At 39.3% G+C, this 26,059-nt stretch overlaps 1 protein-coding gene and 1 long non-coding RNA gene across 4 annotated transcripts in view; one reads left to right on the forward strand and one right to left on the reverse strand.

Moving 5' to 3' along the window:
• The window catches only part of LOC119516127, a 75,446-nt gene extending 54,266 nt beyond the window's left edge, over positions 1 to 21,180 (forward strand). Inside the window, exons 2-6 of one of the 3 annotated variants that reach the window (XR_005213200.1) lie at positions 2,213 to 2,410; positions 3,938 to 4,062; positions 4,575 to 4,674; positions 11,492 to 11,561; positions 12,285 to 12,452. This is a non-coding gene — a long non-coding RNA (uncharacterized LOC119516127). Of the gene's footprint in view, positions 1 to 2,212; positions 2,411 to 3,937; positions 4,063 to 4,574; positions 5,555 to 11,491; positions 11,562 to 12,284; positions 12,453 to 21,127 lie in introns of those variants that run through there. The other 2 variants (XR_005213201.1, XR_005213199.1) reach the window with 2 other exon arrangements.
• LOC119516126 (zinc finger protein 596-like) overlaps positions 11,082 to 26,059 on the reverse strand; it is a 117,729-nt gene continuing 102,751 nt past the window's right edge. The window contains exon 6 of the transcript XR_005213198.1: positions 11,082 to 11,867. The gene's annotated coding sequence lies outside the window, so the exon portion shown is untranslated. The remainder of the gene's footprint in view (positions 11,868 to 26,059) is intronic.

Genomic DNA, 26,059 nt, shown 5'->3' on the forward strand with positions numbered 1-26,059 from the left:
TTCTCTGGGGTTGGGGCAAGAATGAAAAATTACTGCTGCATTATTAATGCAAATTATTAATTTGTCCCTTGCTCTTAAACTCTCCATTCTGGAGTATGCACAGGGTCAGAGGATGGAGGGGCAGGTGCCATGTGCAAAACAAAAGAGCCACCCACAGACCCCCTCCTCTTACTCTCAGACCTATTTCCTTGATATGTCTCAAGGTTCAAAATCTTCTTTTCCACTGATCTCCAACAATATCAGTGTCCATAAATGCTCCACTCTTCACCTGTTCTGAGGAAACCTGTGGGTTGTGACTTTTGTATTCTTATGAACATATTTGCTCTATGATCAACAGGTGCCAGTAGTTTTACACTTTTCTCTTTTTCATGTGTTCTATACTAGCAATACAGGGCTTATGTTGAAGGATTTGTTTATGCTGTTGGAACAGACTTAATGGAAACCTAAAATGCATATCACAGGGACATTTTTTGTTTTGTTCTTTGAAGTCAGCTAAGATTTTTTGCATGTTTGAATTATTTATTCATTGTATTTTGAGACAATTTCAAGTGCTTGTTAACATTGCAATTACATTTAAAGAACTTTGTTTTCTAGACTTGTTTGAGAGTAAGTTGCTGATGCAATGCCCCATTACCAACAAATACTTTAATATACATTTCCTACAAATAAAGATTTTCTCCTATATAGTCACAAGACAGCCACAAACATCAGGAAATGCACATTGACAAATTACTTCCTTGTAATCCTCAGATACCATTCATGTTTCACTAAGTGTTCCAGTAATGTCCTTTCTAGCAAAAGGCTGCAATAGAGAATTGCCTGTTATATTTAGTTGTATCTCTTTAGTATCTTTAAAAATGCTCATGTTCAACTGACTTTATTGAGTTCCATGACCTTGATACTTTTAGAGTTCAGGCCAGTTATTTCTTGAATATCCTTTAATTAGAGATTATTTCCCCTCCTTATAATAGTTTCAATTTATGCATGTTTGACAGTAATATCACAAAGTGATGCTGTGTTTTCCTCATTGGACCCCATGAGGGAGAAATGGTTTCTCTTTGTCCCCATCTAGTATTAAACAATGCATGTGACCCCAAGATGGAGACACTAATGCCAAACCCAAGTCAACAAACTAAAATTTTACTTAGTTTCTGCTTCTTGTAGCCCTCAACTCCCTCAGAATCTCAAACCTAAGGCCAACCAATCAGTCTGCCAACTCCAATTTGGCCTGTGTTTCCTGGCACCTGTCATTTGGCATTTTCCAAATAAGGATAAATACCTTGATGCCGCCAATAGATTAATTTATATAGCTAGCTCCCTTGTTGGTTCTGAAAGCCTATCTATGTAATTATGCATTTATACCTCTCAGTGGAGCTCCCCTCTTATTTTCTGGATGACATGCTCCCTGATTCATGAATCACTCAATAAAGCTGTAAAAGCCTAATTTCATTGTTTGAAAGTTTTTCCTTCTTTTCTGGTGATGTTCATTTGGATCACTTGATTGCAGTGGTGTCTGCCAGGCTCCTCCACTGTAAAATCATTTTTCCCTTTTGTAATTAAGAAGTCTTGTGCAGGGAGTTACTTCAAAACCGTGTAAACATTACATTCTTCATCATACTTTCAAATTAGTCATTGTTTATTTATATTGGTATGTGTATTAGTTAAGGTTCTCTAGGGAAACAGAATCAATGAGAGGTGTCTCTGATTATCAAATTGTAAAAGTGACTCATGCAACTGTGGGTATGCACGAGTCCAAATTCTGTAGAGCCGTCAACAGACTGTCAACTGCAAGGAAGATGTCCGATGAACTCCTCAGGAAACGAACCGGCAACTTCGACGAACTTCTCAGGAAATGCTTCACTGGGCAGCCAAAGAAGAAGTGAAGGTCCTCTATCTGTCTTGCTTATAAGTCTTCAACTGATTAATTGGATTAAATCCAGCCAATTGCATTCTCTCATTGTGGAAGGCACACCCTTTGGTGAGTCATCAGTCACAGCTGCAGTCAATTCACTGATGATTTAATAAACCAGCCTGTTGGTTTATTAACCAGCCTCAAACATCCTCACAGCAATTGTTAGGCCAGTGTTTGCTTGACCAGACAGCTGGGTCACCTGGCCAAGTTGACACATGAACCTAAGCATCACAGTATGGATCCATGAACTCTTATCATATTCAATGGGTTTTATTTATTTTAATTCTCAAATTGTTTCAGATTTTATCAGTGGGAACCACTTCAAGTTTTCTACTGTGTCCTCTAGAAATGTGCCCCAACATTGATTTCTGGCACAACCAGGTGTTCAAGGCTCATCTTGTACTTTCCCTGCCCATCCCTGGAATCAGTGAATACTCCTGAGAGCTCTGGGTCCTTTTCCTGTGGAAGGTTGTCTAGAAACCAAGATCTGGGTGCCAGGTGAGCTCTACATTTTTGACAACTGATTTAATCTCTACTTGTAATTTGTTATCTGGTCTGTGTGCCCCTTTTCTTAGGGCATAGCCCTTTTCCAGTATTCTGAGATCAGCAACTCCAGAAACCTCTGTTGTTTTTGTTTTTGTTTCTGTTTCCATCAGTCCCACCTCTCTGCTAGGGAGAAAACTCCAAGTTTCTTTCATGCTTGCTCCAGGTTTATCTGTGTTTGGAGCTTTATTCAGGAGTCCAAATTTGTTAATTCCACAATTGGAGCTTGGTCTCCTAGTAGAGACTGCTACTTTTTCCCACAGGGATATTAATCCAAAATACCCTGCTATGCCAGTGGGGGAGGGACACTGACCTCCACAGGTCGGGAGAATTACTTATTGTCCTGTACTGTGATTTCTGTCCTCCTGTCCATTCTGGACTGGTGAATGATGTATGTCTGGTCACAGGAGTCCCCCAATTATTCCAGACAGTTTCTGGCTATTTACTAGCCATGCAAGAGGATGATCTAAATTCCACACCTCCTTGTCACAATCTTGCCCCATCTACTCCATATCTTGATAGAGTTGTTGGATAGTGTGGGGTATGGGGAAGTAAGATGTTTTTTTGTTGTTGTTGTTTTTTAATTTGAGTCATTCAGTTAAGACTGGCACATTTCACTGTCTTTCAATTTTACATCACTTTAAGAAGACAGAGAGAAAAAATGATAATTACACTATTATGGAAACAAGGACATTTTATTTTCTAAGTCTTCCTACCTGTGCCCTCCTCCAGACCGTCTCATTGATGACCTGTCCAAGTTGCCAGTTGCTGGTGTGTTCTAGGTAGAATCCTAGGGAGTTCTTTGTGGTTTATTGTGACTGAAAGATCCATGGTTACTGGGCAGAGCCCTGTAGGTGGCTACAGTGCCATAGAGGAGCTGTGAACCTCTCTAGTGCCTGACTTGGGCTGACCCTTTTGAAGCTGCAAGAGGAGGTGATAGAGCTTCTCCCAAATCACATGGGTCCAGTCTTCACATTCCACAACCTCCACCTGTCATCAGCTTACTGGTGCATTCCTTATTGTTCAGACTTGTTCAGTCTGTTAGAAGACAGATTTATATACGTTGAGAAAAGCAGCTTGCCAACACGCTGCACTGGTTGAAGGGAATTTCCAGATCCTTGATAACATCACTTTGCTTACAGGGTTTGGCAGAGACTGTGCCATCTTTAGATGCCAGGCTACAGAAAGAGACTAAAAATAACCAGCCTTTAGATAACTACAAAAAGGCAAAGAGAATGAAAGTGATGCTGATGAGATTAAGTTCACTGGCCCAACTATTAAAGGAAGAACCAAATGCTCCAAACTAAAAGAGTTAATAAAGGAGATGCTAAATAAACTGAAGTCTTTCCAAGGGGTCATGAGAACCACCCCAGCACAAGGCATTTTGCAAACCTAGCCTGTGACCCCCATCCACTCTCTGTTGCCCCTACCCAGGAGTAGGTCTGGGAGTTGAAGCAGTGCTGTCCTGTCTTCTCCATTCAGGGTGAGCCTCCAGGCTGTGTTCACTCACCCAGCCTCCCTCTGAAGGTCCTTGAGGCCAACAGATCCAACAAGACCCCCTCCACTGGCTGGAGACCCTCCACCTTCTCATCCTGGACAGAGCTATGGTAAATTCTTCCTTCTAGATGAAAAGACTGTCAACTACCAGAAAAACACCAAGAAACATGGGACTTTGTTTCCAGAGAAAGTCTGAATTACCTCCCAGTAATAGAAAAAACTGCTACTATTTAAACATTTACTCAAATTGAAACTTCATCAAACTATATTTCCCAAAACAATACTTTCTAAGTATTATTTATATATTAATCTTAAGTGAACTATATTTTATTATTCTATCGATATATTGTCAATATTTTATTATACTATGAAAACATATAGTAACTAGCCATAAGAGACATTTACACATTGACAGCAATATTTTTTGGCAGAGTTCAACTCCTAAGTAAATCAAACTTCATTTTTTTAAACTAATTATACATTAGTTGAAACATTAAAAAGCAAATATAACTTTAGTGGTGTAGTTAAATTGTGTTCTTGGAGAGAAATTTATATTCTCAAATAAAGGTTAAAAAATTAAATTGGTTAAGTTCACCTGTACATGATTTTCTTTCTCTGCCAGATGCTGCACTGAGAATTTTCTGACCATGAAGAAATCCCCCTTGGACAATTTTGGGAAACCTCCACATGCTTCTTTCAGTCCTCCTCTGGGGGTTCACTGGGTGAGGCCCACATGTATCTGAGGCCTTTGCCTTCAGTAGCTTCAGATCTCCAAGAAAGCATGCTCCAGATTCCTACCTGGGTGTAGTGAGCATGGCTGCTAGCATTCTGGTTGCTGAGGGGCAATGGGCTCAGTCTACAGCACTTCACTAGGGCTCCTGCTTCTTTCAGTGGACTTATCACCCCATCACCTATTCATGTCTACAAATTCACAGCCTCTTTCTTGTCTTTCCCTCTCATGCAAAGCTTGGGTGGAGAAGGGAACAGATACCTGCCTGTGCAGATTGGAAGATCCATATGTCTAACTCCTCCTTTGGGAGATTTGTCAGACAGTGTTTCTATTTCTATTTTCAACTTCACTTCTCAACTCTACCTTTGAGGGTGCCAATGTATCCAATGTCAGAGTCTTCACTGAACACAAATCCAATCCTTCTAGTTAAGTGTTCATGTTTGCTGGATCTTAGGGTTCATTCATCTCTGATGTTAGGATTTAATTTTTTCTATGTGCACTTCCTATTTGCAATAGCCAAATACAGGCTCTGGCAAGAGTAGAATGAATAAATAATGGTATATACATGCAGAAGATTACTATCCTGCAGTATGAACAACCAAATGCAATATTTGGATAAATATGGATAAATTTCACAATATGTTAAGAGGGTTGTCCTGTTTACTCCATTTACATGAAGCCCAAAAAGAGGCACAACTAATTTACAGTGTGAGAAATCAAGACAGTGATTATCCTAGGGAGGGATAAAATCTGGAAGGGGGCAGGAGGGATACTGTTAATGTGTGGTTTATCTGTGTGTTGGTAAAATGGGGTTAAAAGGGCTTAGTTAACTGATTTTTCATCTTGTGAAAAATAAACTGAACTTAAATGTTCATGTTCCTGCATGTGTGTTACATTTCAATAAAATTAAAATTTAGTGTGTCCATAGTATTTATAATTGAAAGACTATGGCAGGATGTTAAATCATTCTGGATTTCTTTCATTAACTAATCTTCCTATCAAAGATGGGTTTTGTGATCCCAGGTTTTCTCAGGAAAGCAGATGGGAGAGAGTATATCAAGTTGGCAGTGGTCTTCCATTAGTGACCCCAGAGATCAACACCCAATAGACCCCATATTCAGCAGACCGCCCACCAATGACTCAGCAGACCACAACTCACCAACATTGAAGACTCAAGATCATTAAACAGGTCACACATGCAAGGGCTGGGACTGAAATGCAGGCACTCCAGAGCATGCTAGCAGCCACAAGCCACAGATTGAAGCACTAGTTAACCAACCTGAATTAGCACCTTCATCTGCATATTAGAAATGCAGCCTCAAGGGAATTTGTGATTTGGCTGGCTTATGACAGTGCATCTCCTCTTCCAAAGAAGCCCACAGGGTGCACAGCCTAGAGGCAGGGAAGACACACAGAAGTGACTGGAGCCCTACACCCAACCCACGGACTTGTGGCTCTATGGCAGAGAGAGACTTAGGGGAATCTGAGCTTCCACAGCTCCAGGGTATCACAGCCTAAACCCTGGAAATGGCTGGGAGTACTGCATCTTACAGCCCTCATCCTTGCCATACCACACAGGACATAACCCCCACCAAGGCTGGTGTCCCCCATTGTACACAAATATGAATATGAATATGCATGTCCAGAGAAGAAATAGAAGGCCCCAACAAACCAATCAGTGAAGAGATCCAATCAGTCAACAAAAAGCTTCCTACAAATAAATGCCCAGTGCCAGATGGCTTCACATGGGACTCCTACAAAATTTTCCAACAAGTACTGACTGATCTTACTTAAACTCTTTCAAAACATTGAAGAAAATGGAACACTACGAACTCATTTTATGAAGCTAATATCACTCTAATACCAAAACTAGGTAAAGATGCTACAAGAAAGGAAAACTACACACCAATCTCTCTTGTGAATAAAGATGCAAAAATACTCAACAAAATACTAGCAAATCAAATCCAAATACACATTAAAGAAATCATACACCATGACTGAGTGAGGTTCATTCAAGGCGTGCAGGTGTGGTTCAACACAAGAAAACAAATCAAAATGGAAAAATCAAATGATCATCTCAATAGATGCTGAAAAGTCATTCAACAAAATCCAGCATCCTTTTTTCATAAAAACACTTCAAAAGTTAGGAATTGAGGGAAAAAATGATAAAGGGAAGATATGAAAAACTTATAGTAGTCAATGGTGAGAGACTGAAAGCTTTCCCTCTAAGATCAGGAATGAGACAAGGATGCCTGCTGTCACCACTGTTATTCAATATTGTGCTAGAAGTGCTAGCCAGAGCAATCCAGCAAGACAAAGAAATAAAAGGCATCCAAATTGGAAAGGAAGAAGTAAAACTGTCATTATTTGCAGATGATATGATCTTATATTTGGAAAACCCTGAGAACTTGATGACACAGCTACTTGAGCTAATAAATTTAGCAAAGTAATGGGATACAAGATTATTGCACATAAGTCAGTAATGTTCCTATACAATAGAAATGACCTAACTGAAGAGACACTCAAGAAAAGGATTCCATTCTCAATAGCAACTAAAAAAATCAAGTACCCAGGAATAAATTTAACCAAGGATGTAAAAGGCCTTTACATAGAAAATTACATAATTGTACTAAAAGAAATACAAGGGGACATTTAAAAAAATGGAATATTCTGTGTTCATGGATAGGAAGGCTAAATGTCATTAAGATGTCAATTCTACCCAAACTCATCAACAGATTCAATGCAATTCCAATCAAAATTCAAAGAACATAGTTTGCAGACTTGTAAAGCTAGTTATCAAATTTATTTGGAAGGAAATGGTGCCTTGAATTGCTAAAAAAATTCTGAAACAGAAAAACAGAGCAGCAGGACTTACACTTCCGGACTTTGAAAGTTACTATAAAGCCACAGTTGTCAAAACAGCATGGTACTGGCAAAAAGATAGACATATTGATCAATGGAATTGAATTGAGAATTTGGTGATAGAACCCCAGATCTATGGTTGACTGTTCTTTGATAAGGCCCCCAAACCCACTGAACTGGTACATAACAGTCTCTTCAACAAATGGGGCTGCGAGAGCTGGATATCTATAACCAAAAGAATGAAAGAGGACCCCTACCTCACATCCTTCACAAAAAATTAATTCAAAATGGATTAAAGACCTCAGTATAAGAGACAGCACCATAAAACTCCTAGAAGATAATGTAGGGAACAATCTTCAAGACCTTCTGTTAGGAGGTTGCTTTTAGACCTTACATCCAAAGCACAAGCAACAAAAGAGAAAATAGATAAATGGAAACTCAAACTTAAAAGCTTCTGTACCGCAAAGGAATTGGTCAAAAAAGTGAAGAGGCAGCCAACTCAATGGGAAAAAATATTTGGAAACCATGTATCTGACAAAAGACTGATATCTTGCATATATAAAGAAATTCTACATCTCGATGACAATAGTACAAACAGCCCAATTATAAAGTGGGCAACAAATATGAAAAGACATTTCACTGAAGAAATAAAATGGCTAAAAAATACATGAAAAAATGTTCATCTTCACTAGCTATTAGGGAGATGCAGATTAAGACCACAATGAGATATCATCTCATACCAATTAGAATGACTGCCATTAAACAAATAGGTAACTACAAATAGTGGATAGGATGTGGAGAAATTGGAACTCTTATTCATTGCTTGGGGGGCTGTATAATGGTACAGCCACTCTGGAAGACAGTCTGGCAGTTCTTTAGAAAACTGGATATCAAGTTACCCTTTGATCAAGCAATATTTCACTTCTCAGTATATAACCAGAAGATCTGAAAGTAGTGACATGAACAGTTATTTGCATACTGATTTTCATAGCTGCATTATTCACAATTGTCAAGAAATGGAAACAACCCACATTCCATTCAACAGATGAGTGGATAAACAAAATTTGGTATATACACATGATGGAATACTATATGGCAATAAGAAGGAACAAGGTCGTGAAACATACGACAACTTGGATGAACCTTGAAGCCATAGTGCTGAGTGAAATAAGCCAGATACAAAAAGAGATATTGTGTGTTACCACTAATGTGAACTCTGTAGAAATGTAAAATAAATATTTTATATTGTAGAATGTAGGGGACCTAGAGATAGACAGCAGCTAGTGAAAGGTGAACGAAAATTTAATAAGAACAGGTAAGCTATGGAGGGTAATCTCAATGTTATGGGAATGCTCAGGAATGATTATGGTTTGCAAATTTTCTTGGGCATGGTAGGAACATGTTGGAAACAATGTAGTTATTTTAGATTAGTTTTTCTTTTTCCTTTGTTTTGTTAGGGTTTGTTAATTTTCTTGGGGTATGGTAGGGACATGTTGGAAGCAATACAGTTATTTTAGGTTATTTGTTTTCCTTATTCCTTTGTTTCCTTTGAACTGTTTTTTATTAATTTTTTTGATAGAGTAAAAAAAGCTATTGCATTTAAAAATTTAGCTTCAATGTACTTATTTTAGGTTATTTGGTTTTTCTTATGCCATTGATTATGGTTTGTTAATTTTCTTGGGGTATGGTAGGAACATGTTGGAAACAATGTAGTTGTTTGTGATTGTTTTCCTTATTCCTTTGTTTTGTTATGGTTTGTTAATTTTCTTGGGGGATGGTAGGAACATGTTGGAAGCAAAATAGTCATTTTAGGTTATTTTTTTTCTTAATCCTTTGCTTTGTTTTGTTTAAAATGTTTTTTGTCCGTTTTAATTTTTTGATAAATAAGGTTAAAATATTAAAGAAATGCATTCAAACCTCAAAAAAATCATTGAACAGATCTCTTCTCACATACACCTCAAACCATGCATCTCATGCAGACTCCGTCATTAAGCAAAAAGACCCTCATCACTGACCAGATCTATCCCTAACCTAGTAAGTCTCACATCTCTGACACTCCTGTCTCTACCTCTGGACCCACAGAATTCCATTGTAGTCACTTTAGCTTCTCCATCACTTAATTACAGACCACCCATCTGCCATCCAACAGATCACTGATCAGACACCTCACTACTATCCATTGGAATGTAGCACTACTTTAACTAAAATATAATTTTAATATAATTGAATTTAAGGCAGTAATAAAGAAGAAATCATTGTTAATTTCAGTGTTTCTTTGCATTTCCTGGACAGTATCCCAAGAAAACTACTGCTCATACCCCTCATCTGCAAGGACAGAACCTTGGCATTTGCACCAGGTTGTCAGGGCTCTTAAAGGATGAACTGGTTCCTCAATGGGAGTCACCTGAGTCAGAGGTCCTGCCCAAAATATATGCATGAGGCTGGGGAATAGTGGAATCCAGGTGGGCTTAGGAGAGCAAACAAAACATTTAAATGTTGGTTTACAGAAAATACTTTACATTTCAAAATGGCTCAACTAGTTTTTTTCTGGGTTCCTTCTCTTCTTTGTGTTATTTGCTAGTATTTACTTACAGGTTCCTCTTAGTAACAGATCAGTCATGTTTCCTATTGATCAGGGTACCTACAACTCTAAGCAGTCATTTGCTCAGCTTGCTATCTCTAACTACCCAAGATTGCCAATATACTACCCCTCCTTTGCCAGGAGTCAGTGTCCTGCCCAGTAATGGGCAGTCCACACTCTCTATTGGCCATGGAGCCTGGTGCCTACCCTGGAGACTGGCCTGACTGTTCCAGCTCATTACCCACCACAGACCATTAGGCCAGGTCCTTTGACAGGGGCTTGGGCTCAGGTCCTGGCAAGGGGTCTGCACTGGGTAGGAATTAGGGCTGGCATGAAGGGCAGAGGGAGTCCCAGGAAAACTAAGCACCTTTGTAGGGTCAGATAATCCTGTAGAGCTGCAGGGAGACTGACATCTTTGATGGGATGTTTGAAAAAAATGGGAACCTGAAGTGGGGGCTGTAGTCATGGTGGGCCCCCTAAGTATGGTGAATGGGGTCCAGCCAGAGTGAACCTGTGAAATGGGTGCTTGCAGTGGTGGGTTAAGGTTGGGTTTGGGCTTGTGTTTTAAACCTCAGGGAAGGTGATCAATGGGAGAATGCTGACTAGTGTGTCTGGGATTTTCAGTGATTTTCTAATTTCCTTCCCAATCTTAGGGGTACCTGAATTTACCTCTCAAATGCAGACACCTTTATTTACCTGCTGAGAAACTGAGTGGCCTGGGATTCCCATTGGCCAGAGTTGTCCCCTCCTAGTTTTTGGGATTCAGACTTCCGCCTAGTATCAGGCCATCTGTGGTTCCCATTGGTGGGTCTAAACCTATTTAATAATGATGACAATATCCCTTATTACATGGAAGGCTTAACTATTGGTAGGCATTTAGTTCAGCTGTAGTTCACATAAGGAGTAATTACTTATATTTTTTAACTTTTTATTTTGAAATAATTTTAAAACCTAAGTGAAAAGAACTGTGCAAATGGAAACCCATTTGCTTTTCACTTTAAAAAGTGTAAAAAAGTTAACATTTTATAGTCTTTGCTCTTTATCTCCCAACTGCTGCCTTTACCATTTTTTTCTGAATTTTTTCTTCTAAACTTTCGATGCAAGTTTCCAAATTGATGTCTCATCACTTACAAATATGTTAGTGTTTGCCCCCAAATCAAGACCACTCTCCTATATTAAAAGAAAATCACCATTAAATTAAAAAATTAACACTGAAACATCACTACCATTCACTCAAATTTCACCTCCATTGTCCCAGTTATGTCCTTTACAACAGACTCAGTCCACAATGGGGATTGCATTTAGTTGTCATGTCTCCTTAGAATCCTTCAATCAAGAATGGCTTCTTCCTTTCGTTGATTTTCAGGAACTTTAAAACTTGTGAAGGATGTGCCTCAATGTGGGCTTCTCTGAAGTATCCATGTGATTAGATAGAGGTATGTATCTTTGGCAGGAATACCACTGAAAGGATAATATGTTCTTCTCTGTATATCCTACTGGGGGCCGAGGCACATGGTGTTCTATTACTGGTGATGGTAACTTCATCCTTTGGCTAAGGTGTTGTCTGCCAAACTTCTTCAGAGTGTAGTCTGCCAGGCTTCTTCACAGAAGTTTTCTGTGCCACCTGGTGGCCACAGGGCCCCATCATGTATATCAGTGTCAGTGATGAGGGTAATAGTAGTAATGGCAAACCACTTTAAGATGCTTTTAGTTCTTGGCAGGTATTTTGTTTAGAAGGATTTCTGTGACAATGAAAGCCATTTATGGAAGTTTGGTGCATATTCTAATGAAATAAACAACTGACATTACTGTATTAATGGATATAAAAAACCCATACAGTAATATCTATAACACAGGCAACCCAGTAAGTGTCTATGAATTGTTTTTATTTAACAATAGACCCCTCTTTCTTTAAAATTTTCAAAATAATAACAAGGATACCAACAGTGTAAAGTTAATATTTTATATTAACTCAATATTTTTTATTTGGTCAACAATTTTACTTAGAAGGATTTCAGTGAGAATTCCACAGTTACAGTGGTTTTGAAATATTTTTAAACAGGTAAACCCCTATGATTAAGATATTAATTTACTTTTGACATAACCATGCCCAATACATTATAATGAATTTGCTTCTCACTATGATTTCCATTTCTCAGGATTGCTGTGCAAGGATACTTAAGATGTATTTGAAATTCATTTTAATGATATAAATTTCTGCTGTATCTTACAAATGAAAATATTAACAATAATAACCAATATTTTTAAAGTCCTGCCTCTCAGCAGAGATTTTACTTTTTTTATTCAATTTTATTGAGATATATTCACATACCATATAATCATCCAAAGTGTACAATTAATTGTTCACAGTTGTGTATAAATCACCTCAATCTATTTTGTGAACATTTCTTTGTACCAGAAAAAGTGAAAATAAGAATAAAAAATAAAAGTAAAAAAGAACACACAAATCATCCCACCAACCTATTTTTCATTTACTTTTTTGTCCCCATTTTTCTATTCATCCATCCATACACTGGATAAAGGGAGTGTGATCCACAAGGCTTTCACAATCACACTGTCACCTCTTGTAAACTACATTGCTATATAATCATCTTCAATAATCAAGGCTACTGGGTGGTAGTTTGATAGTTTCAGGTATTTACTTCTAGCTATTCCAATACATTAAAACCTAAAAAGGGTTATTATAGAGTGCAAAAGAATGTCCACCAGAGTGACCTCTTGGCTCCATTTGGAATGTTTCAGCCACTGCAACTTTGTTTTGTTTCATTTCACATCCCCCTTTTGGTCAAGAAGATGTTCTTAATCCCACAATGCCAGGTCCAGATTTATCCCTGGGAGTCATATCCTGCATTGCCAGGGAGATTTACACCCCTGAGAGTTAGATCCCAGGTATGGGGGAGGGCAGTGGGTTCACCCACCAAGGTGGCTTAGTTAGAGGAAGAGGGCCACATCTGAGCAACAAAGAGGTTCCTAGGGGAGACTCTTAGGCACAATTATAAGCAGGTTTAGCCTCTTCTTTGCAGTAGGGAGCTTCATAAGGGCAAGTCTCATGATAGAGGTCTTGGTACATCAAACCAAGAGTCCTCAATGTTTTCAGCAGGTATTTTACTTTGAGAAACTTTTGTGAATGAGACAACTGATTTTGAGATTTTATTTTAAAAGATAATCCCTAGCCATGTTTTACTTTAATAATGATAATCAAGTACAAAATAATAATAAAACCCCTTACGTTAGAGCATAATCAGTGGTTTGGGTGGGGAAGGGTAGTACAATTAAATTTAGAAGTATCCATGAAATCTTCAATTTGTTATGATAACTTTCATATTTTTTCCTCATAAATGACATTCCTGAGTCTCTAATTATGACATTAATATGTGAACAAGTTAAAGCCCTTGAATCCATTTTCAGAAGATTGATTTGGAAGGGGGATCTCAAGCTGGAGTGTGAAGTTATGAGAAGCATCTTTGAATAATCACAGTGAAAGAATACCACCGATAAAATATTGGGTGTGGTGAGGAAGGGAGACTGGGAAATTCTGATCTCAGCAACCTAGAAGCAGAAATAAACCTCAGATCACTCAGGATTCTGGAGAAATCCCTCAAGTCCCCTCTCTGGCACTTACTGTCTAGAACTCATTCACCAGTACCCCTGGTAGTGACTAAACAATCCAGGCTATGGTGGGAGTTGGGCAGTGAGGTTTCTTTTAAACATGCACACCCACAGTGATGTGTATGGGCTCACAGCTCAGCCCATAGGTACTGGCACTTTTAGTGGCTCTGGGAGCAAGAGTGGACTTTGGGTGACACTGTTTTGCACCTGTATCTGAGGAAACAATTTACTGACCACTAGTAATTAATCCAAGTCCAGTTAGGCCTATTCTCAGTTGAGGCCCAGTGTATAGCAAATTGAAGCCCTTGCTAGGGAAAATTGGGGCCTTCACTGTGTATATTTTTCAAAAGGAACAACCTCCTATAGAGAGGTGGGGTTGTGTCCCCTCCACTTGAAACTGGGTGAACTCTTGACTGCTGTGACCAATTGAAGAGGAAGCAAAACTTGCAAGCTGGTTTATAGTCCAGAACATAAGAAACTGGCATCCTCTACTCAGATCACTATTTTTGTGATTCCTGAGCCACATGTAAGAAGTCTGACCACCATGAGACCACCAGGCTGCAATGGTCAATGGCAAGTGTCTGATTTAGAGGACCAGCCAAGCCCAGCCTTCCAGTCATCCTTCCCAAGGCAGCAGACACATGACTGAAGCTTACAAAACCTGACAAGAGACCACCTGAATTCCATCAGGTGTCCTGCATTGAGACCAGTGGAGCAGGAAAATCATCCAGGTGAGCCTTCATATGCCTCTGATTATTCTTGGTAAGATGGGATATAGTACACAGTCAATGTTACATATAATTCAAATCTATAGAGAGAAATGTATATATTGTAGTGGCTGATTGTTTTGTCAATTATATGTTTCTTCCATCAAAACATTAATAGATATAAATCACATTAACAGATCTGAAAGAGGACTAAGGACCAAGTTCCTAAAAGATCAGTGTATATATGCATATACACATACATTTTGTGTGTGTGTATATACATAACATATAGATAGCTTATATATGTAATTTACATAGAATATGTGTTCTAGTTTGCTAATGCTGCTGGAATGCAAAACACCAGAAATGGATTGGCTTTTATAAAAGGGGGTTTATTTGGTTACACAGTTACAGTCTTAAGGCCATAAAGTGTCCAAGGTAACGCACCAGCAATCAGGTACCTTCACTGGAGGATGGCCAATAGTGTCTGGAAAACCTCTGTTAGCTGGGAAGACACATGGCTGGCATCTGCTCCAATGTTCTGGTTTCAGAATGGCTTTCTCCCAGGACATTCCTCCTTAGGCTGCAGTTCCTCACAAATGGCACTCTTAGTTCCTCTTGGGGTGTTTGTCCTCTCTTAGCTTCTCCAGAACAAGACTCTGCTTTCAATGGCTGTCTTCAAATGTCTCTCATCTGCAGCTACTCTCTCAGCTTCTGTGCATTCTTCAAAGTGTCCCTTTTGGCTGTGGCAAGCTTGCTCCTTCTGTCTGACCTTATATATTGCTCCAGTAATTTAATTCAGACCCACCCTGAATGGGTGGGGCAACACCTCCATGGAAATTATCCAATGAGAGTCATCACCCACAGGTGGGTGGGTCACATCTCCATGGAAACACTCAAAGAATTACAATCTAATCAATACTGATATGTCTGCCCACACAAGATTACATCAAAGATAATGGTGTTTGGGGGGATATAATACATTCAAACCAGCACATGTCAATATGCTCCCTGAGAAAATACTCACCAGTGATTATCACATAGAAGTTGGAATGCTAGGTCATAAGTCATTGGAATTTTAATTTTGACAGTACATTCTTTTCATTTTTCAGTACAGATCCCTCATCCTCTGTACCACCAAGAGCAGGATTTAGGGAAAATCCACAGAGGAAGTGAGGTCCTGGAAAGGCCCTCTTGCCATGCCCTTATATGGCCCACCACAGTCTATCAGAGAGACAAATGGATTGTCAAGGGCTCCTGCATAAAGCACGACTCTAGAATCCCTGTCCCCTTGGTAAAATGACTCCATTCCCAGCTTAACACCATGACAATTTGACACCAATATCCTCCTACATTCTCTCAGAAAATCTCAGGCTTTATCTGCTCACACCATGTCTTACCCAGTAATATGAGCCTTCACAGTCATTCACCAACACACAAATTCTTCTCTACAAAGAAATGTGTGTCCCTGAATCTGACCCAACCTTCATCCCTTCCTGCCTTCTAAACCTTCCATGTTGCCTTCTTGACTCCTCTACCAGCAATTACTGAGGGCTGCTGTCATAAGTACTGTTATTTTCCTTTTGAATGGTAGCAAATTATATACACTTATGGGTTTCCAGGGCACATTACAGAATCTCTGCAGTCAATCAAGGAAATTCAGTCACACTTTAAAGAATCATTGACATTAAGTGGGGAAGACTTAGGGATAGAGGGAAAGTGGGATGTTCTAGTTTGCTAATGCTGCAGAATGCAAGACACCAGAGATGGACAGGCTTTTATAAAACGGGGGTTTATTTTGCTACACAGTTACAGTCTTAAGGCCACAAAGCGTCCAAGCAACCAGGCACCTTCACCGGAGAATGGTCAACAGCGTCCAGAAAACCTCTGTTAGCTAGGAAGGCAGCTGGCGTCTGCTCCAAAGCTCCGGCCTCAAAACGGCTTTCTCCCAGGACGTTCCTCTATAGCAAGCTCGCTCCTCTTCAAAACATCGCTCCCAGCTGCACTCCTTTCCTCTCTTTGAGTCAGCTCATTTATATCGCTCCACCGATCAGGGCCCACCCTGAATGGGCGGGACCACACCTCCATGGGAACATCTCATCAGAATCATCTCCCACAGCTGGGTGGGGCACATTCCAAGCAAATCCAACCAGCACCAAAAACGTTTGCCCCACACAAGACCACAAAGATAATGGCATTTGGGGGACACAATACACTCAAACCGGCACATGGGAGAAAGCTTTTCAGGCTTGAGAGGTTCAGGGCTTGTCCTCTCCATCTGAAGGAAGCCACTTGCATGAGCAAGTAGAATAGAGGGAGGGGAGGCCCTGACAAGATCTTCCAGATAATGAGCAGCCCCTCATTGTCCTTCCTTATTTGAACCTCTGTCTGCAGCCAAATTTGGACCTGAACTGCTGATGATGTCAGAGGTGACATTTATAAAACATGCAATAAGAATACTGGCAGAGATGTGCAACATGGTTCTGGGGAAAGAAAACAGGATTTGATCTGTACAGCTGTACTCTCTCCCCACAGTTGTCCCCAAGAATGATGTACTATTGATACCAGACCTTTGGGAGAGTCCTTTTGTGAAGAAAGATTGTACATTACCATGATTGTATGTTAACATGTTCTTAAAATACATATTTCTGTTTATCTTTAAGAACTGGTAGTTCCTTCATTCTATTTTTATATAGTCAAATCACCTGTTACCTTGGTCTTGTTTTTCTTGTTATAATTTTGATTATAGGCCCATACTTTCTTCCTCAAAATATAATTTAGATGTAAGAATCAGTATTTAGCTTAGCTAAAATAATAACATATTCACATTTTAACATCAATTTTTAGTTATTTCAAGATATTCAATTCATAGAGGCAAATGAAGAGAACGCCATAATAACTAAATGGAAATTTAAAATTGTTATGCACATTTTAACTAAAGAATTCACTTATGTAAGTATTTCTGTCTTGTGATGGATTACTTTCAACCTATCCCTCAATGAAAGCACAATTATTTCTGGTCTTGAAAGGAAAGGACATTCTTTATGGGGAGGAAGTTGGAAAGAGCAAGGCAGGTCAGGGTGGAAGGAGGGTCACATAGAGAAAGCAGCATGTCTACTACCCCAAGGCTGGAGTTCATTTTTCTAGGGCATCCCTTTAATGCCAAACCTATGCTGTTGATGTTGGTTTGTATGTTTATAAGTTATCTGTAAGATTCATGGATTGATCAGAATTGAGTGATGCTTTAAACTACTATTACTAATTGTGCTGGTTTGAATGTATTATGTCCCCCAGAAAAAGCCATATTCTTTGTGCAATTTTGTGGGGCAGACTAGTGGGGATTATGTTGGAATGTTTGGATTAGGTAGTTTGCATGGAAATGCACTCCACCCAACTGTGGGTGATGACTCTAATTGGATAATTTCCATGGAGGTGTTACCCCACCCATTCAGGGTGGGTCTAAATTAAATCACTGGAGCCATATAAATGAGCTAACAAACAGAAGGAACTCAGTGCAGCTGAGAATGATATTTTGAAGAGGAGCTACAGCCAAGGGGGACACTTTGAAGAAAGCACAGGAGCTGCAGATAGACATTTTGAAGATAGCTGTTGGAAGCAGAATCTTGCTCCAGAGAAGCTGAGAGAGGACAAATGCCCCAAGAGCAACTGAGACTGACATTTTAAAGAGCAGCTGTGACCTAGAGAAGAACATCCTAGGAGAAAGTTATTTTGAAACCAGAACTTTGGAGCAGATGCCAGCCATGTGCCTTCCCAGCTAACACAGGTTTTCTGGACACCATTGGCCAACCTCCAGTGAAGGTACCTGATTGCTGATGTGTTACCTTGGACACTTTATGGCCTTAAGACTGTAACTGTGTAACCCAATAAACCCTCTTTTTATAAAAGCCAATACATCTCTGGTGTTTTGCATTCCAGCAGCATTAACAAACTAGAACAGATTTTGGTACCAGGAGTGGGGTGCTGGTGCAGCTGAGCTTGCAAATACCAAACATGTTGGAATGGCTTTTTAAATGGATAAGAGGAAGATTCTGGAAGAATTGTGAGGAGCTTGATGGAAAACACCTAAAGTGCTTTGAAGAGACTGTGGAAATATGGACTCTAAAGATACTTCTGATGAGGACTTGAGCAGAAACGATGAATGTGATGTTGTGAACCGGAAAAGAGGTGATCCTTATTTTAAAGTGGCAGCAAATTTGGCAAAATTGAGTACTGGTGTTGGATGGAAGGCATAATTTGAAAGTGACAACCTGGAATATTTAGCTGATGAGCTCTCCAAACAAAATATAGAAGTAGTCTGGCTTTTACTTGCAGCTTACAGTAAAATGTGAGAGGACAGAGATAAGCTGGGAAATGAACATTTGGTTTCAAAGAAACTGGAAATTGATGGCCTGAAAAAATGTGGGCTTCCAGGCAGTGAAACCCCAGAAGCTACAGCCTAATGTGAGGATGTAACCAAACATGGAACCCAGCCACCATTTCAGTACAAGCCAAGATTGGAGATGGAGTTTTTGAGAAAGGATTTGTGGAAAGTCCTATTGTCTGATGGCTTTGACCCCTGTGAATTTTTGTGAGATCTTTATAGACAGAACCACTGCTGGTCTGGACTGGCGGGGACAGACAAATAACAAATTGAAGGAAAAATTTCTTCAAAGACAGAGCCATGGATGTTGAGGTCTGGAGTCAAGAGGCTTTGGGCTGGGAGAGCAGAGTGGCCCACATGCATGGAAATGGTGAGTTTGCCCTGGAGGTCAAGGGTGAGCCTTCTGCCTTGATGCTCTGAAAGAGTTTTGCCACCCCATGCCCCAGAGAGGATGGAGCACATTCCCAGGGAATTGGGGAGAACCTGGCTGCCACCCCACTGTTCTGAATGGGTTGAGTGTGTGCCCTAGAGATGGAAGGGAATCCAGGTGCTGCCTGGAACTTTGAGGAGGGTGGGTCCAAGAAGGTGGTCTCCCCAATGTGTGGATATATATGTTGGAGAACTCACCCCAGCGTTTGTAGAGGAAAGGGCTGCCAAAATGACCCTTAGGAAGGGCTAGACTCCTGCTCTCTCAAGCCCCAAGGATGTAACATTGTTCTGTAAATGACTCTCAGACTTTGAAATCTAATGGAGTTTGTCCTTCATGTTTTGGGAACTGTTTTGGTCCTGTTAACTCTGTTTTCCTTACTGTTTCTCTTTATGGCAATGGGAAAATTTATCCTATGAATGTCTCTCCTTTGTATATCAGAGGCACATAACTAGTTCTAAGTTCACAGATCCACAGCTAATGGACAATTATGCCTTAGGACCAACAATGCTTATTATTGATTTTGATGGGATCTTATACTTAACTATTGTTACTGAAATGATTTAGGTTTCTGTGATATTGTTGTGGGATGAATGTATTTTGTATATGGAAAGATAATGTCATTTTGGTGTCCAGGGGGTAGTATGTGCCAGTTTGAATGTATTATGTCCCCCCAAACACCATTATCTTAGATGTTATCTTGTGTGGGCAGGCATATCATTGTTGATTAGATTGTAATTCTTTGAGTGTTTCCATGGAGATGTGCTCCACCCAAGTGAGAGTGATGACTCTGGTTGGATAATTTCCATGGGGTGTTACCCCACACATTCAGGGTGGGTCTAAATTAAATGAGTGGAGCCATATAAATGAGCTGACAAACAGAAGGAACTCAGTGCAGCTGAGAGTGACATTTTTGAAGAGGAGCTACAGCCAAGAGGGACACTTTGAATAATGCACTGGAACTGAGAGAGGAGCTTCAGCTTACAGGGACATTTTGGAGGTGGCCTTTGAAAGCAGAGTTTTGCTCCAGAGGAGCTAAGAGAGGACAAATGCTCCAAGAGCAACTAAGAGTGACATTTTTGAGGAGGTGAACCCTAGAGAGGAGTGTCCTGGGAGAAAGCCATTTTGAAACCAGAACTTGGAGCAGATGCCAGCCACATGCCTTCCCAACTAAAAGAGGTTTTCCAGATGCCACTGGCCATCCTCCAGGGAAGGTACCTGATTGTTTATGTGTTACCTTGGACACTTATGGCCTTAAGACTGTAACTGTGCAGCCAAAGAAACCCCTTTTATAAAAGCCAGTCCATTTCTGGTGTTTTGCATCCTGGCAGCATTAGCAAACTAGAACACTAATTATAATATTTTTATTACCAATTCCTTCAGTACTTCATTTTGTCTCCATTCATGTTAGCAAATCTAAGAAAAGATTGTTTTGCCTAAATTAAATTTCTCTTATTCTACATATTCCCCTTTCATGAAACTATGTAGTACCTTATTTTTCCCTCTATTTGTTACTTAAGAAATACCATCACCAATGAGGACTCAGACTTTATGAGACCCAGGTAAAGCAGAAGGATATGAGTACTTCAGTTTAGAATGATGACTCATAGTGGTTTAATTTAAAAAGCAGACCTTTTAGGGGCAGGTTAGAGTGATAGTTCTAGCCTCTGCTGATGAGTTACTACTGTTTGCTTTACTATATAGGGCTTTAAAAATTTTTACCACCTGTGCTCTCTATTCCTGTGATCTCTTGAATGAGGCATGCCCTCAATTTCAGAATGCTTATGCACATTGGCATTGCTAATGCAATCTCAAAAATTGATTAAATGTTGAGTTTGTTTTGTTTTCCCCTCTTAGGACACATTACAGATGACCATGCACTTGGTGAAACTAGGAGTCTGCAATCTGAAATGAGTGAGTAAACCTGCTGAATATCCAGCAGCCACACTGTGGTGTGGGGAAACCATGGGTTGGCATTTGGGGTTGGACTAGTTCTTTTTTAAAAAACCCAAAAGCAGCTGCAGGTATAGCAGCAAGAATTGCACAGTGAAGCATCACAGGAACAGGCTGTGTGAATGCCCCAATATCTAGTGAGGAAGATAGCCTTTTACACAACTGCTGCTAAGTGTCTCAAAGCAAGGAAGGCAGAGGTGAGCCAAAAGGGGGAAAAAAACCATGCCCCTTGCAGCCATCTTCCTGGTGGGCTGGGAATGCTCCTGCCTGGCACAGGTGCCACAGCCCAGAGCAAAAAATCCAGTGTGACAGGAAGTGTTTCCAGCAACATACATACACACCAAAATATCAGGCATGGACAATAGCCTTTCATGCATGCACAGCTAATTGTCCCAGAGCTGGGAAGGTGGAGTTGTGCAAAAAGGGGGTAATTAACATGCCCCATTCAGCCATCTTACAGCAGGCTAGGAATGCCCCTACATGGCCTGGTGGCCCAGAACTTCCCTTGAGGTATGGCATGCACTTGTGATGTAGCACAACTTCCCCTCAGCAGAGGCCCTAGAAGGGCACAGCTTGGAAGAGAGATCCACTCAGAAATCCCAGGGACCATACACCAATACCAAAGAATTGTGGGTCAGTGCAAGAGACAATCTGTGGCAAGACTGAAATGAAGGTTTAGACTCTTGCAACAGCCTTAAATCTCCAGGAACACCTGGGAGGTTTGATTATTAAAGCTGCCCTCCCTCCCTAACTGCTCAGACACATGCCCAACATACACAGCAGACAGCACCAACAACACACCGAAACTTGGTGCACCAATCGGACCCCACAAGAATCAGACCCCCACACACCACAAAGACAAGGTTGGAGAGAACTGACTTGAGGGGAATAGGTGACTCACAGTTGCCATCTGCTGGTTAAAGTGTATGCCACCAAGCTGTAGATCTGAAAAATTAGAGATTAGTCTTTGAATAATTCTACATATCCTAAAAGAACCCTATCAAGTAAAGCAAATGCCAAGAGGCCAAAAATAGAAAATTTTAAAGCATATGAATAAACCAGATGATATGGATAACCCAAACCCAAACAGCCAAATCAAAAGATCAGAGGAGACACAGTATTTGGAGCAATTAATCAAAGAACTAAAGACAAACAATGAGAGCATGGCACAGGATATAAAGGACATGAAGAAGAGTATGGCACAGGATATAAAGGACACAAAGAAGACCCTATAAGAGCATAAAGAAGAAATTTCAAGAGTAAATCAAAAAATAGATGATCTTATGGAAATAAAAGAAACTGTTGACCAAATTAAGAAGATTCTGGATACTCATGGTACAAGACTAGAGGAAGCTGAATAATGAATCAGTGGCCTTGAGACTACAGAATGGAAAATGAAAGAACAAAAAGAATGGGGGAAAATTGAAAAAAAATAGAAATGGACCTCAGGGATATGACAGATTAAATAAAACATCCAAATATAAGACTCATTGGTGTCCCAGAAGGGGAAGAGAAGGGTAAAGGTCTAGAAAGAGTATTCAAAGAAATTGTTGGGGAAAACTTCCCAAACATTCTACACAATATAAATACACAAAGCATAAATGCCCAGTGAACTCCAAATAGAAGAATTCCAAATAACCCACTCCAAGACATATTCTGAACAGACTGTGAAATACTGAAGAGAAGGAGCAAGTTCTGAGAGCAGCAAGAGAAAAGCAATTCTCCACATACAAGAAAACAACATAAGACTAAGTACTGACTACTCAGTTGCCACCATGGAGGCGAGAAGGCAGTGGCATGAGATATTTAAAATTCTGAGAGAGAAAAATTTTCAACCAAGAATACCTTATCCAGCAAAGCTCTCCTTCAAATTTGAGGGAGAGCTTAAATTTTTCACAGACAAACAAATGCTGAGACATTTTGCTAATAAAAGACCTGCCCAACTTCAGATACTAAAGGGAGCCCTACCAACAGAGAAACAAAGAAAGGAGAGACATATAGAGAAAGGTTCAATACAAAAGAGATTCAATATTGGTTCATTAGAGGACAATAAGAGAGAGAGGGAAAAAATATATCTGACAAACATAAACCATAGGATAAGATGGCTGATTCAAGAAATGCCTTAACAGTAATAATGTTGAATGTAAATGGATTAAACTCCCCAATTAAAAGATATAGATTGGCAGAATGTATCAAAAAATATAAACCATCAATATGTTTCATGCAAGAGACTCATCATAGACACAGGGACACAAAGCAATTGAAAGTGAAAGGATGGAAAAAATATTTCATGCAAGCTACAGCTAAAAGCAGGAGTAGCAATATTAATCTTAGTTAAAATAGACTTTAAATGCAAGGGTGTTATGAAAGTCAAAGAAGGCCACTACATACTAATAAAAGGGGCAATTCAAGAAGAAATAACAATCATAAATGTTTATGCAACCAATCATGGTGCCACAAAATACATGAGACAAACACTGGCAAAACTAAAGGAAGCAACAGATCATTCCACGATAATTGTGGGAGACTTCAATACATCACTCTCTCATATAGATGGTTCAATAGACATAAGACCAATAAGGAAATTGATAACCTAAACAATCTGATAAATTAATTGGATTTAACAGACATATATAGAACATTCCATCCCCAGTCACCAGGATACACATTCTTCTCTAGTGATCATGGAAATTTCTCCAGAATAGACCATATGCTGGGACATAAAACAAGCCTCAATAAATTAAAAAAAAAATTGAACTTATTCAAAGCACATTCTCTGACCACAATGGAATACAATTAGAAGTCAATAACAATCAGAGACTTAGAAAATTCACAAAAAAAAAAACTGGAGGTTAAAAATGAGGGGGAGATGAAAACATTCCCAGATAATCAAAAGGTGAGGGACATCATCACTAGTAGATCAGTCCTATAAGAAATGCTAAAGGGAATTGAGCAGGCTGAAAGGAAGGGACACTAAACAATTGACTGAAACCACATGAAGAAATAAAGATTTTCCAGTGAAGATCACATGGTAAATATAAATACCAATACTACTGTATTTTTGATTTGTAACTCCACTATTTACTTCCTACAGGATCTAAAATACATAAAGTGTAATGATAAATCTGTGGTTTTGGACTCAATGTAAAATATGCAATTTTTGACAAGAACTACATAAAGGTGGGGGAATGGAGGAGTATAGGAGCATAGTTTATATGTCCTATTGAAGTTAAATTGGTATCAAAAAAAACAAGATTTTAATAGATTTAGGATGTTAAATTTAAGTCCCACAGTAAATACAAAGAAAGTATCAGAGAATATGATCATTGAGATGAAAAGTAGAGTATGGGTTATGAGAAGTGGGGGAAGGGGCAATGGAGAGTTATTAAGAAATGAATGTAGGGTTTCTGTTTGGGGTGAAGGGAAATTTCTAGTAATGGATAGTGGGAAGTTGATGGCATTGCAACATTGTGAATGTGATTAATCCCACTAAATGGAATGCTTGAGGGGGTTGGAATGGGAAGATTTATGCTGTATGTATGTTTCCACAATTAAAAAAAGACAGTCTGAATAGATTATGACAATTAAATGCCATAGATGATTCTGGATGAGATCAAAGAATGGAGGAGAAAAGACTCAAAAGGTCACAATTGGGACATAAGAAAAAAAGGAAACAGAATGTAAGCTTTATATCAAGATTAAATATCTTGAATTTCTTGACTACACTTAATGTGATTACATAAGCGAATATTCTTGTTCATAGGAAATGTATATGTGAATTATATTATTTGTTCAAGGATGTGTGCAACTTGCTCTCATATGTTCAGAAGACAGAGCAATAGATGATGGATGATAGGGAGGGAGGGAGGGAGAGAAAGAAAGAAATGGTAAAGTGACAAAACATTAAAGTTGGTAGATTTGGATATTGGTGGAGGGGGTTTGGGGTAGGCTGGAGTTCTGTGTATGGGGTTTGTATTATTTTTGCAACTGTCCTGTAAGTTTGAAATTATTTCAAAATAAAATGTGAAAAAAAAACTGTATGAAAAGAAATAATGCCTGGCCAAGAGAGAATGGAGAGAGGAACATAGACCTAGAGAAACTGTGGTAAGTAGAAATCTGAGAATGGGAAAATACTAGTCCCTGCCTGTATTATAATAGAGAACTTACTGAATAAGGTGATTAAATTTCTTAAGCCATGGCTCAGATGGGCATAAATTAGGAAGATGCAGTAGAAAACCACAAAAAATATCAATGCAAACATTTAAAAATCAAAATCTTTGAAAATTATTTGATAATGAATTTTGGCACACAGTATATAACTTCTCTTAAAACTGCATATAAACAAGTTGGAATTGAGTTCAACTCCAACAAGTACTACCCCAAAATAGAAGAGACAGCCAGAAAAGTCTTTTGCACACCACTGGAGACCCATGCTTTGGAAAGCAATAAATGGTGAGTCTTTCTCAATGCTTGCTTTTTAAAGATCTTGGACACTTGTTCAACTAGAAGTGAATGCTGAGGTGCTGTAGCCAGTCCTGTGGGGACTCTTGGCCCTGTGTCAATCTTGGTATCATTATAGTGAAAGCTGTGGGGCTTTAGTTAATAGAGACTCTACAATCCTGTGTGCAAACATCTGTTGCTAATGAGTTTAAAGCACTTTGAACATTGTTTCCTTTTTCAGTTTTATTGAAATACAACAAATTCTTAATAAATATTTAGAAACTGAAACCACCAAAACTGATACTCTGATTAGGAAACACATTGCCAGCACTTCCCAAGCCACCTTTGTGTTCCAACTCGGACTTTATAAACTCAAAGTAGCCCTTTCCACAACCC

The sequence above is a fragment of the Choloepus didactylus genome, chromosome 19, assembly GCF_015220235.1.
Source record: "Choloepus didactylus isolate mChoDid1 chromosome 19, mChoDid1.pri, whole genome shotgun sequence".
Taxonomy (NCBI): Eukaryota; Metazoa; Chordata; class Mammalia; order Pilosa; family Megalonychidae; genus Choloepus; species Choloepus didactylus.